This window comes from Haliotis rubra, unplaced genomic scaffold, assembly GCF_003918875.1.
Source record: "Haliotis rubra isolate DU_JTF1 unplaced genomic scaffold, ASM391887v1 Scf139, whole genome shotgun sequence".
Lineage (NCBI taxonomy): Eukaryota > Metazoa > Mollusca > Gastropoda > Lepetellida > Haliotidae > Haliotis > Haliotis rubra.
Genome location: NW_025765325.1, coordinates 1,371,222 through 1,382,775, shown reverse-complemented (window position 1 = coordinate 1,382,775; position 11,554 = coordinate 1,371,222). Strand labels below are relative to the sequence as shown.

Here is an 11,554-nt window from a genome sequence, read left to right as displayed (position 1 = left end):
GTAACACTGACTGCAATGTCAAATTGTGAGAGTTGGTTTACTCTGTAACGTTTTCACATAGAGCTAACAATACAAAGCCAGTAAAGTCATGCTTGGTTGAAGCCTCCTGCTACGTCGCGTCAAACAACCTGTTGCAATACCTGTGTAGATAAGGAGAAAGAGTGCGCCTACATTCTTTACCTGAATTACTCCCTGAGTGCTCTCCTTGGCTGCCTGAATAGCACACTATACAGTGCATAGGTCATGCGCAATAGAGCTATTTGGGTAAGGGAAATAACTACTACTCAAACCCACGCTCAGCTTACAGCTTGAATAAGGTACTGTGCCCATTACTGCGTTGTTAAGCCGTGTAATATGTTTATAGCTAAATGGGATAATCGCTCAGTGCATAATAAGACATTCATACAAAATATAGACTGATAAAAAGTTTAGCGAAAGTAGAATATTATGTGTAATCGGTAAACCTCTTAAGCTGTATTCGTAAAGACAAAATGGAAAATTGAATGGCCTACATTACGAACTATGTCTTAATCACTGAATGTGACAGTGATTCGTTCAAACACGTACAGATATAATCACGCCAAGTTCATTTTGCAGGCTCCATGTTTTAGAGAAACCAAGATGGCGCTCTCCTTCAGCGAGAAATAAGGTGACCTGAACCTGTCGAGAAAATGCGGCTTCAGCTGACTCAGTTAAGCAGCATCGGAGCTTGGTCATTCGACTGCCTTCCTTAGATACTCCAAACCTGTTTTCTCCAACCAGTTTCAAGGTAAATTAGACAGTATACACTCAAGGGCAAAAGAAAGTGGCCCATTTTATTTTTGATATATGAAATTTATTCAAAATTGTTGAAATTGATTTTCTATTGTTTAACAATCGCCAAAACACACTAATAATGTTGGCATTTGTAAAAATTGACTTCGAACTAAACATTCGTGAAAGGACAAGGTATGATAAGGGTGGTTTTTGGCCCACAAACAGAATTGGCTGAACACATGTTATTTGTTTAGAGACAAGATAGCTTTGCATAAAAAATATATTTTTTAAATGATCTAAGGCCATGGGTTTTATCAGTTCTCATGAAAAATAACAAGAAGTCTGAAATATCAGTGTGTCATAATGACTTATATACAACTATCAGTTTATTTACATACAAATAGTATCAGTTTTACAACAGGTATTCATGATGAAGAAACATGTCAACATCAATCACAAGGTTTTAACTTCAAGGGGCCCAATTAGGGTTGCAATACATTGTGGACAGTAATTCAATTACTTGCCAATTGATTAAAAAAACACTCATTGTTCACAATTTTCTTTGCAAATATAAACTGTAGGTCAATTTTACAACATGTACTTATGATAACCAATCATGTCCCACTAAAAGTCACAGGTCTTGACCTCAAAGGGGCCTATTGCAGGTGAAATTACATTCTTGGCACAGCTTGATTAACACCATGTATGTGTTCAAAGTCAGTATTTACAACATTCTTGCAAATATACAGTAAACATCTCATTTACAACATGTTGTTATAATAACCAATTATGCTTCCCTAAATATCACAGGTCTTGACCTCCAAGGGGGCCATTTTGGGTGAAATTACATTTTTGACACAGCTTGATTTTAACACCATGTAAGTGTTAAAAGTCAGTATTTACAACATTCTTGCAAATATACAGTAAACATCTCATTCACAACATGTTGTTATAATAACCAATCATGCTTCCCTAAATATCACAGGTCTTGACCTCAAAGGGGGCCATTTTGGGTGAAATTACATTCTTGACACAGCTTGATTTTAACACCATGTAAGTGTTAAAAGTCAGTATTTACAACATTCTTGCAAATATACAGTAAATATCTCATTCACAACATGTTGTTATAATAACCAATCATGCTTCCCTAAATATCACAGGTCTTGACCTCAAAGGGGGTCATTTTGGGTGAAATTACATTCTTGACACAGCTCGAATTTAACACCATGTAAGTGTTAAAAGTCAGTATTTACAACATTCTTGCAAATATACAGTAAACATCTCATTCATAACATGTTGTTATAATAACCAATCATGCTTCCCTAAATATCACAGGTCTTTACCTCCAAGGGGGCCATTTTGGGTGAAATTACATTCTTGATACAGCTTGATTTTAACACCATGCCATGTAAGTGTTAAAAGTCAGTATTTACAACATTCTTGCAAATATACAGTAAACATCTCATTCACAACATGTTGTTATAATAACCAATCATGCTTCCCTAAATATCACAGGTCTTGACCTCCAAGGGGGCCATTTTGGGTGAAATTACATTCTTGACACAGCTTGAATTTAACACCATGTAAGTGTTAAAAGTCAGTATTTACAACATTCTTGCAAATATACAGTAAACATCTCATTCACAAAATGTTGTTATTATAACCAATTATGCTTCCCTAAATATAACAGGGGGCCATATTGGGTGAAATTACATTCTTGACACAGCTTAATTTTGACACCAAGTAAGTGTTAAAAGTCAGCATTAAAAAATCTTCAAAAAGTAATTATTCACAACTCATTCACTGCAAAGATATATAAAACATCCACTTTCACTCTTCATCCACATGGTCATCAATCTCTGAATCAGTTTCTGAATCACTGTCAAAAACTGCAGCATTCAACCGTGTATCACTAGAGTTGCTGGAAACACGCATTTTGTCTTGGTGTATGCCATACCCAAACAACTCAACTAGAAAAAATGGTCATATCCAAACATTTCCAATTTGGAAATATCATATATCCAAACATTTCCAAAATTGGAAATATGAGCTATCAAAGCCTTGGAAATCTTTTGGATATATAGGAAGGATTTTACTGCTGCTTCGTTCAGTTCCTCCTTCAAAGGATCCCCATGAGCGTGTACGTTTAACGATATCATACATATTTTGTTCTGTTATAGTTCTTACTGTTGATCTACATAATGCATTTTGCATTTGACAAAATTTATTCATGGCGATTGCATGAATATGCCATCTTTGAGCTATCTATTTGTGCTTTATATTAATGTAACTGCATCTGACACGTGAAGAGATACTTCTTTTGAAAGTTGTGATCATGTTTAAAATAGGTGTTTTCTACTCGTCCTTCAACTAGGAACCAATCCTTTATATTAGTATAACTTCACTCATCTTCATCTTTCTTATTGTCAGTGTCAAAAATGTATATTGTCTGTTATATTTGCCCCAAGTAAGGTACAATTTTCCAAAATACCGTTTTAAATGTATATTTTACTTGTTATCCACAAAAGCGGAAATATTTTTCCCAATTTGTATAAACACGAATTACATAGACCTACTTTACATCATGGATTAATTATAAGCCCTCTGTCTGCCAGGACAAGGTTTATTACATGTCATGAAAGTGAACCTTTGTCAGGGGAATAATGGGCTTATTGTGGTAGAATATACATTTAATTGGTACCCTCTAATTAGCACCTGCCACAAAGAGGTGGACATTTTTAGTGGTGTATCATTGCGTAAAAACAGTCAACTAACCATGAAATGTTGTTTTAAGACTGTGGGCTAATTTGGGTTTGTGGTCAGAGACTGTGTGGTACATGCCCGGAAGGCTGAAATTGATGACCGGCCACATGCAAAAATGTAAATATGACTATTGACGGTGAGGACACATTTCAAGAATGTTTTGTGCATGGGCTTGTCTGTCACACTAGTACTCGAGTGTAAGACTTATCACCAGGTTTAGTTCATATATCTAAGATATATGTTTGTGCAAATGGCAACAAACTTCAACATTATCATTATTATTGTTTTAAAGATATAGGTTTATTATTATGTGTAATTATTGTATGTAAAATACCTATTAGCCTATTATATTGTGCTAATTATAGAAATAACCCTAAATCACGATGCTTCTCGGTTTGGGGGTAGGAGCGTGTGCAGTTCAGTCTAGAATATTTTACCCATATATGATAATACAATATAGAAACCGGCTATAGATTGCCAACAACTGTAGATATAACACCATACTTGGGACCATGAGGGACTTACAGTTCATTTGCTTCCTGCATGGCCTTTGCTGGATTTACACTATCCCTTCAGCCGTTAGCAATTGAATATTCGAGTAAAAGTTGTTTACACAGAATATATACATATCACATATATATAATACATAATAATAAATAATATCTCTGTTCAATGGTTTAATTATTTCAATCGATAATTGGTTTACTTATCTAAAGATACTAACAAACCTTTGTTCGATATCTGAGATCTGACTTGCCAAAGAGTCCACCCATTCCTGTTTTGTTGTATGTTTCATACATCATTATAATAACTGACTGTATGTTTACAATACACAAACTATACACGACAGTTCAAACATTCGAAACAGCCGAAACACAACCTACCCATTGGTTAACGATATAACCAATCTCTGTTCATTCTGCTGAGTCACCAAATGTTCCTTTCAGAAATTTAGGCCACGTCCATCACCTGTCACCTGTCCTTCCCCCTATGTGACGGGTATATCATAAAACGATTGGTCATACATAACAAATGATCAACCACTGTAATGAGCAATTGAGATAGTAAGGAGTCTTTCAGGAACGTGATCCAATCCCATCACATGACGCTTTGTATCAAGCGTTCACTCTGACTTAACCAGAGTCCCACCTAAAAGGTCTTGTTGAAACAACATTGCACTATGGCTAGTGAGAGATGCGAGCCAGGTAATTAGCACTAGCCACCGAAGCGTGAGCCTTTGTTCAAGGGCTATAGTCTATATTATATCTACAGTGTGACAAGATTAAAGAAATATGCGAGTGTGCGTTTTGTAATAATTGTAAAATCAAAATTTGGTTTTAACATATATATTTTATGTGTCTCCAGACAAAATAACATTTATGCGATTAACACGATTACAAAAGTACATGACATCATCTGGGTAATACCATACTGAGCATCAATAATACATATCAGTGTACATGTATCTCCCTTAAACACATTTCATGAACCACAAATATCACTAACTGAGCATTTTGTTAAAACAAACTATAACTCATATGGACGAAGTGTTATCAGAACTCTAACTCCCAGTCAGCCAAACCCCACTCTGGCTTTGTGAGAGACCAGTTTTACAGAATCTGGCTAAGTGAGGAGGGACACCGTATCAAGTCAAGACAAAGGAAAATGTATATGCATGGTAATATATGGTTGCAGTGATGAAACAAAGTGACAAAGTATGAATCTGTTCCATCTTACTTCATATTCATCATGTGGTACTGTCCTTGAGATATATGCAATATTAATAGATGTTTTGTAAAATTAAACCTCACGCAAAGGTATGAGAGAGACAGTTTGTTTTATGTATGTCTCGTGTCTTACATACAAGAAATACACACAAATGTTAATTACACATAAATGTTCGATTCGCCAAAGGTCTACGGGAGAAACTTGCAATAAAATTACATATAACGTTACAATATATGACAGCACACCTGCTATCTTTTCAACATATACCTTTACGACACAGTTGAACAATCAAGACTTGTTTGAATGACTAGACAGTTTCCTGTTTAATCCCCTAGGTGTGTAGAACACTAATTAGTCTCACCACAGCGAGCCAGGCAATCAATTGAGGGGCTCCAGGTGTTGGAGCAGTGAAGCGACTCTCTGGCTTAATGGAGTTCATGGTGGCAGGCACCAAATATATTATGTCATGAAACATCAAATTTCAACTCCAATCATGCCTGTTAAAACACACACTAGCCTTTTTATCACTTAAGACTTTGAAGGTAATAACCCCAATCATTACGGTGCTTTTACACAAACAGGGAAATAGTGTACATTCTCAATTAACACCTGTCGCAAACATTTGTGTTCATTAACGGTGTTATGCAACGGGGTTGTATTCACGAAATCTCATGCACTTTTAACAGTAGATTTGTTGTGTTGTCAAAGATGCGAGGGTTTGACAAATGTCTCAAAATGAATTTCCTTTTTAATAAATCACAGTGTAACCTAAATTAATGTGACCATTTACAAGAATCATGTTACATGTTTCATTTTATATCAAATTAATTTCCATGAGAACCAGGGACACAAAGTCACAGATGATGATTCCACAGACAGGCATACATTTGGAAGATAAGCGCATAACATAAGCAAACAAAATTATACATATAACTTTAATAGAAATTTCACGAATCTCACTAATTGAGCTTTTTGTTGAAACAAACTATGAGACCAGTTTTTTACAGAATCTGACTTAGTGAGAGAGGACACCAGGTGAAAGAGGGGAGATGTCAAAGCCAACAATGTCACAAGTGGACTCTCATTTGTCCTTTTATGTTAAACATGCATAAATCGATAAATTACTAATAATACATAAAACATAACATACATAACTGTGTATGTCACAATAATCAATGTCCCTGTGGCATTGTTATTAGAGTTGAAGTCAGATATGGCATGTCGGACATCAAAAGTGAAACTCTGTATTTACGTTTATTTAATGATTGTTGTATTTGATATACCATTCATATGATAGTTCATATGACGCCACATGCTTCAATTGAATTATGTATTACAAATTGTGTGGGACCGGTGTTCATATAAAGTGTAAAATTGTTCAAATTCATTTTATGAATAATAATAAAAACGAAACAAAAAGCCCCACCCCCTGAATACATGGAGATGTTTGGGTTGTATGGAGAACTGCAATATAATTACTAAACAAAAACATTCCCTCAGTGTGAAGGCCGTGCGATATTGGTATAAAACAATCAAACAAGCCCAGTGGACCAAGCCTCATAATCCATGACATACCCTTAAAATAAAACAACGTGCCTGACTGGCAAACAACGATACCATTTGTATGACATATATTTCTTTACTTGCTCCACAAATTGTTGTATGCACTGCCCATTGTATTTCTTCCAACAAATACAGTAACGGACATTCGTTAAGATTTGAGATGCGTTCACAAGGTGTGTATGCTAATAAATTTAAGAATCATGAGAAGAGGGTTTTAATTAGTGACATCCGGACTGTTTCGAAATACAGTAACAGGTTATTCAAGCCAGATGAAACCAGCAGAAAGTTGGAGAAGCTGCAGATGGGAGGAGCAACTCATATGTAATTGGATGAACTCATAGTTCTGAATATATATATATGAACACCGATAGGAAAATGCAGTCCATTATCGCACATCAATATACTGAATTTTTGTTATCGTAGAATTTGAGATTTTGCATCTACGAAGCCGTCAGAATGTCTGTCAGCGATATCTCTTTAGAAGACGCTATCAAGCTCAGGTAAGTATATTATTGATTACACAAGATATCAGTAGTAAGGCAATCCCTGATGATGCAATGTGCTCCTTCAACAGCAGTACAGTTGTTGAAATGTTACACTCAAGACTACCATACCAAATAATGACCTATTTAGTATATTGAATCACAATTTGAAAACAAAAAGTAACAGACCGGATCTAATTGGCTGTTCAAACCTTTAATGGATGACATAAAAGTTCTCCCTGGGGCTTATGTCAGGATAGCAAGGTTGAATATGCTCCCTAATTAACACCGGCTATTTTCAGTGGGACTGTACAGTGGCCAGAACGGTAAACCAAAGTTCTGTATGTCGAATTGATATTTCAAAATATGTCCTATCCCTATTTTGAATCGGAGACAGCATTACATTATCTTGTATGCTATGTTTGTGTTCAGGGGGTGAATACCAAATAGACACAGACCAAACTAGTTACGACAGACTCTGCCAAAGAGCAACCAGGTAATTTACGGTGTCACAACTGCATATTCTTAACATGGTCAAATGCTGCTTCTACCATGTATTACTTACTGTACTTACTGTCAGTGAAATCAAACCTCATTCTATCTCAGCTATTGATGATAATCTTAATGTGTCTGAAATAAGGGAAACTATATATTCCGACTTCTCTGTCAGACAACAGCAAACGTGTTCACTTTTTTCTATCTGAGTCGATGAGAGAAAACTTGTGAAGGTATGACCAATATCCATTGTTTATTTCATTATCATGGTTCAAAATGTTGTATAAGAATGCAACTGAATTTTCAAAATCCGGTCACCAATCACGTCCGCGAGCGACAAGAATGAAAATCAGACAACAGCGGAGCAGCGGTGCAGTTCACGTCTACTCCTACGGCAACGGCCTGTGCAAATGCAGCAGCTTTCATTCCTGTTATCAGGTACTTTCTCTCCGATGTTTCAATGGGTGTTCCCTCTGAATGTAGTTCCAGTAATTGTAATATAGCATGGCTTCTTTTGATGGTTATGCATTTGATGTTTTATGTGTGTCACAGGCTAATGTTTCTAATCCACAGACTGCGAAACTGAAGACGATCATCAGTTTAACCTTGACAAGAGATGCTGTAAGTAGCACGCATTTATATATAGCAGAATTATACAAATTAGTTACTAATATAGCAATATACTTTATCTTATCATTTTACGGGAAGTGCTTGGCTATAACAAAATAGCGACGTACTTCAGTCAGCTATCCTGATATAGAGTTTGCAAAATATTCCCACGTTTTAGAGGAATTTTTAGTTTACATATGAACTGAAGTATCGTAAAACAAATTTGTAATGCCGAAAAAGGTTATTGTCAAGAGATTTCAAGAAACGAAGAAACTCCGTAGAAATTCTTAAAGGTCACATACAACGTAAAATACAACTTTGCAGATTCTGATACCTTTGGAATTACTGGAAACAAGTCATCAAAAATGCAAATTCAACTCATAAAGTTGGAAAAAAATGCGATGAAAAAGCCAGCTAAGTCGGAGTTCAAACGATTCACTAAATTTCCACTAGCGCTGGGGAACAAGTGCTTTCCAGCTTAGCTGCGCTCATAACAGCATGCGCAGTGAGGCAGGGTTCGCGGAGCTTGGAAACACGATGCATATCAGGATTATATATATACAAACAAGAGTAAATAATATCCTCGTTGCATAAACAAAAACATGTTGATTGTGGTAAGCTAACAAAACTCAATCTGCCTGCCTGTCACTGCTCACGACAATATACACAACACACAATTTCAATGTCACTGACAACATGCAATTTGAACTTAACACCTATCGAGGCTTATTACGCCATAAACAAAACCGAATGAAAGGTGCATCAGCTAATGAACCAATAAAACGACCCCGTTACACATGAGTGCAATCACACCCGCTCTGACTGGGTTCGGTATGTTTGATTTTTTGGATGCATGTGAATTTTAACAAAACTTTGCACCAAAACGCAGCTGTTCTCATGCACGATATTTGCACACGATTTTCAGTTATTTGATGCATGATCCTCAATTGCAATTCATCTGCATAAGGTTTTGCAGTTGGTTCCCAAAAGATTGTTGGAGAAATTCATCTTTGATGTAACCATATATTCATATCATACAGTGAGTGCTTTATTTGAGTCTAAACTTTTTGATGGGTAGTATATATGACATCAGGACGACAAAGGCAGTTCTTCAGCAAATAACTTTGAATTGTACAGTTTCAGAGAAACACACACGGAAGATATTCTTCTACAGATAATGGAACGGAGGATGAAGCTGATGGAGGGACAAAATGTGGATTGCTGTTGGTTTGCCCTGAGACGAGATATGTCGCAATGAGGAGATCGACAGGTATGGTGTAGCGCTAAATCACCGAGTTATAGTTATTTGTTTTTTCTTTTGCGGTTATACGCACTTGTACATTATCTGAGTGGATATGTTCCGCATGAACAAACTTCCCGGAGAGGCCACCTGTCTATTACTTAAATAATCAACTAATCAACAGAGATCAAAGGTTACCCACATCCCTACGGCTTACGATCAAGCTAATCCAAAGGCCTGAATCAAGAATAACCCACCTTTCTCCTGGCTTCAATCATCTCCTATCACAACAAGCCCCATGTCAACACACTGCACATCAACCTCCTCTACTGTATAAACACATACCCGTCATGTATATAATTCTCCTTGTGCATACATTGTGCATCATTTGCTTTGATAACGGTGTTAGAATCTGCACCTCGAAACGTCGCATCCACTGCAACAAAGAAGTTGTCATATCCATAAAAGTTCTTGGATCCTCATCATACCAGCTACTAAATGCCGCTTAAAGAAGTAATCAAGGTGTGAACGTGGGGGGCAGTTTTGGAAAATGTACTGGTTGTCAAAACAAAGTTACTCTGCAAGAAAGTATGTCATTTTCAGTAATTTCATTTGCAGATTGCAGATATGCAAGAAACAACTGGAGAGATTTCTGCAGAGAGGAAGGGATAGTCAAAGAATCCGGTGACTGGAAACAAACAGAAAAACAACTGGACTTGTAAAAGGTATTTCTGCTGCCATTCTCAGTAACTTTGTGATAGTTATTTTTAGACGATTCAGTGTTCTGACACACTTGAGTGAGTTAATATTTACTGTCACATCGGCAATATTGCAGCCATATCGTGCCGCTGACACGCAAGTCATATTTATCGGAATGTTGTATTTTTTCCCATAAATCTTTTACAGGCAAACTGTGGGGCAGGCACTTCAGAATGCAGCAGAGACTGCTGGAGGGATGGCTCTAAATCCACAATACAAGTATGAATATACTATATATTGCTCATATATATACACCTGAATTCAAAGAGTTTCAAATGCATTAAAACGCGTTCAACGATACAACTTCAGGTAGAATTACGACAATCTGACTCTTGAGTGATAACTTGTATTCCACAAGACAATAAATTTGAACTTTAATTCAGGTTGGAAGCAGAGCAGAACAAAGGAAGTTGTGGACTATGCTTGGAACTGCTAAAGACAGCACTCCTGCTATTCCGCGCCCTGAATTTCAGGCGGTATTGCAGTTTTGCTATACAGTTCTTAATCAGTTAATGATGCATTTACATGCGTCACTGCAACCGCCAAAACAAGCAAGACCCACTATAATGTAATGATAATACCGCATTTCTTGATCTTTCAGAAAGTGATTTTTGTTGCGTAGTACAAAAACCTGTTTATGTGTTCATGGGCATTTTTTACATTTAACCATTGTATTTTGTGATCCCTTCGCTAGATATATAATATTCTATGCGTTTTCTGCCACTGTATTGCATTTTTTTTTTGTTCAGTTGCTATGAAAAGATGTCTACAGACAAAGAAGGGAAAGGCCTCAAGACAGAAATGTGGCAGCCGAACAAAGCGGAATGATGACATGAGAAAATACTCAGAAAATCTACAGTAAGTAAAATAAAAACACAACAAGGTGTCTAACTGATTCTGACTCGCTCATCAATTAACATGTTAATTGATGAACCTTAACTGACATGACTCACTCGATCACTCAACAGTGGGATTAGGCCTCCTTGTCAATTAGTGAATCTTAACTGAAATGACTTCACTTATCAATTAACAAGGGATTATGTATTGTTAAACATTGAGTTTTTTGTTAGAGGCTGAACATACGTCCAATAAATATTAACTTCATTAACTGTGTTCAAATCCACTAAACATGCAACTATCGATATTACTGACCATAAGA

The 11,554-nt window shown here is 36.4% G+C and overlaps 1 protein-coding gene across 1 annotated transcript in view; it reads left to right on the top strand.

The window, feature by feature from the left end:
- The first annotated feature begins 260 nt into the window (after positions 1 to 260).
- Positions 261 to 11,554, top strand: part of LOC124268542 (monocarboxylate transporter 12-like) — a 63,933-nt gene continuing 52,639 nt past the window's right edge. Inside the window, 2 exon segments of the mRNA XM_046703535.1 lie at positions 261 to 317; positions 598 to 691. The gene's annotated coding sequence lies outside the window, so the exon portion shown is untranslated.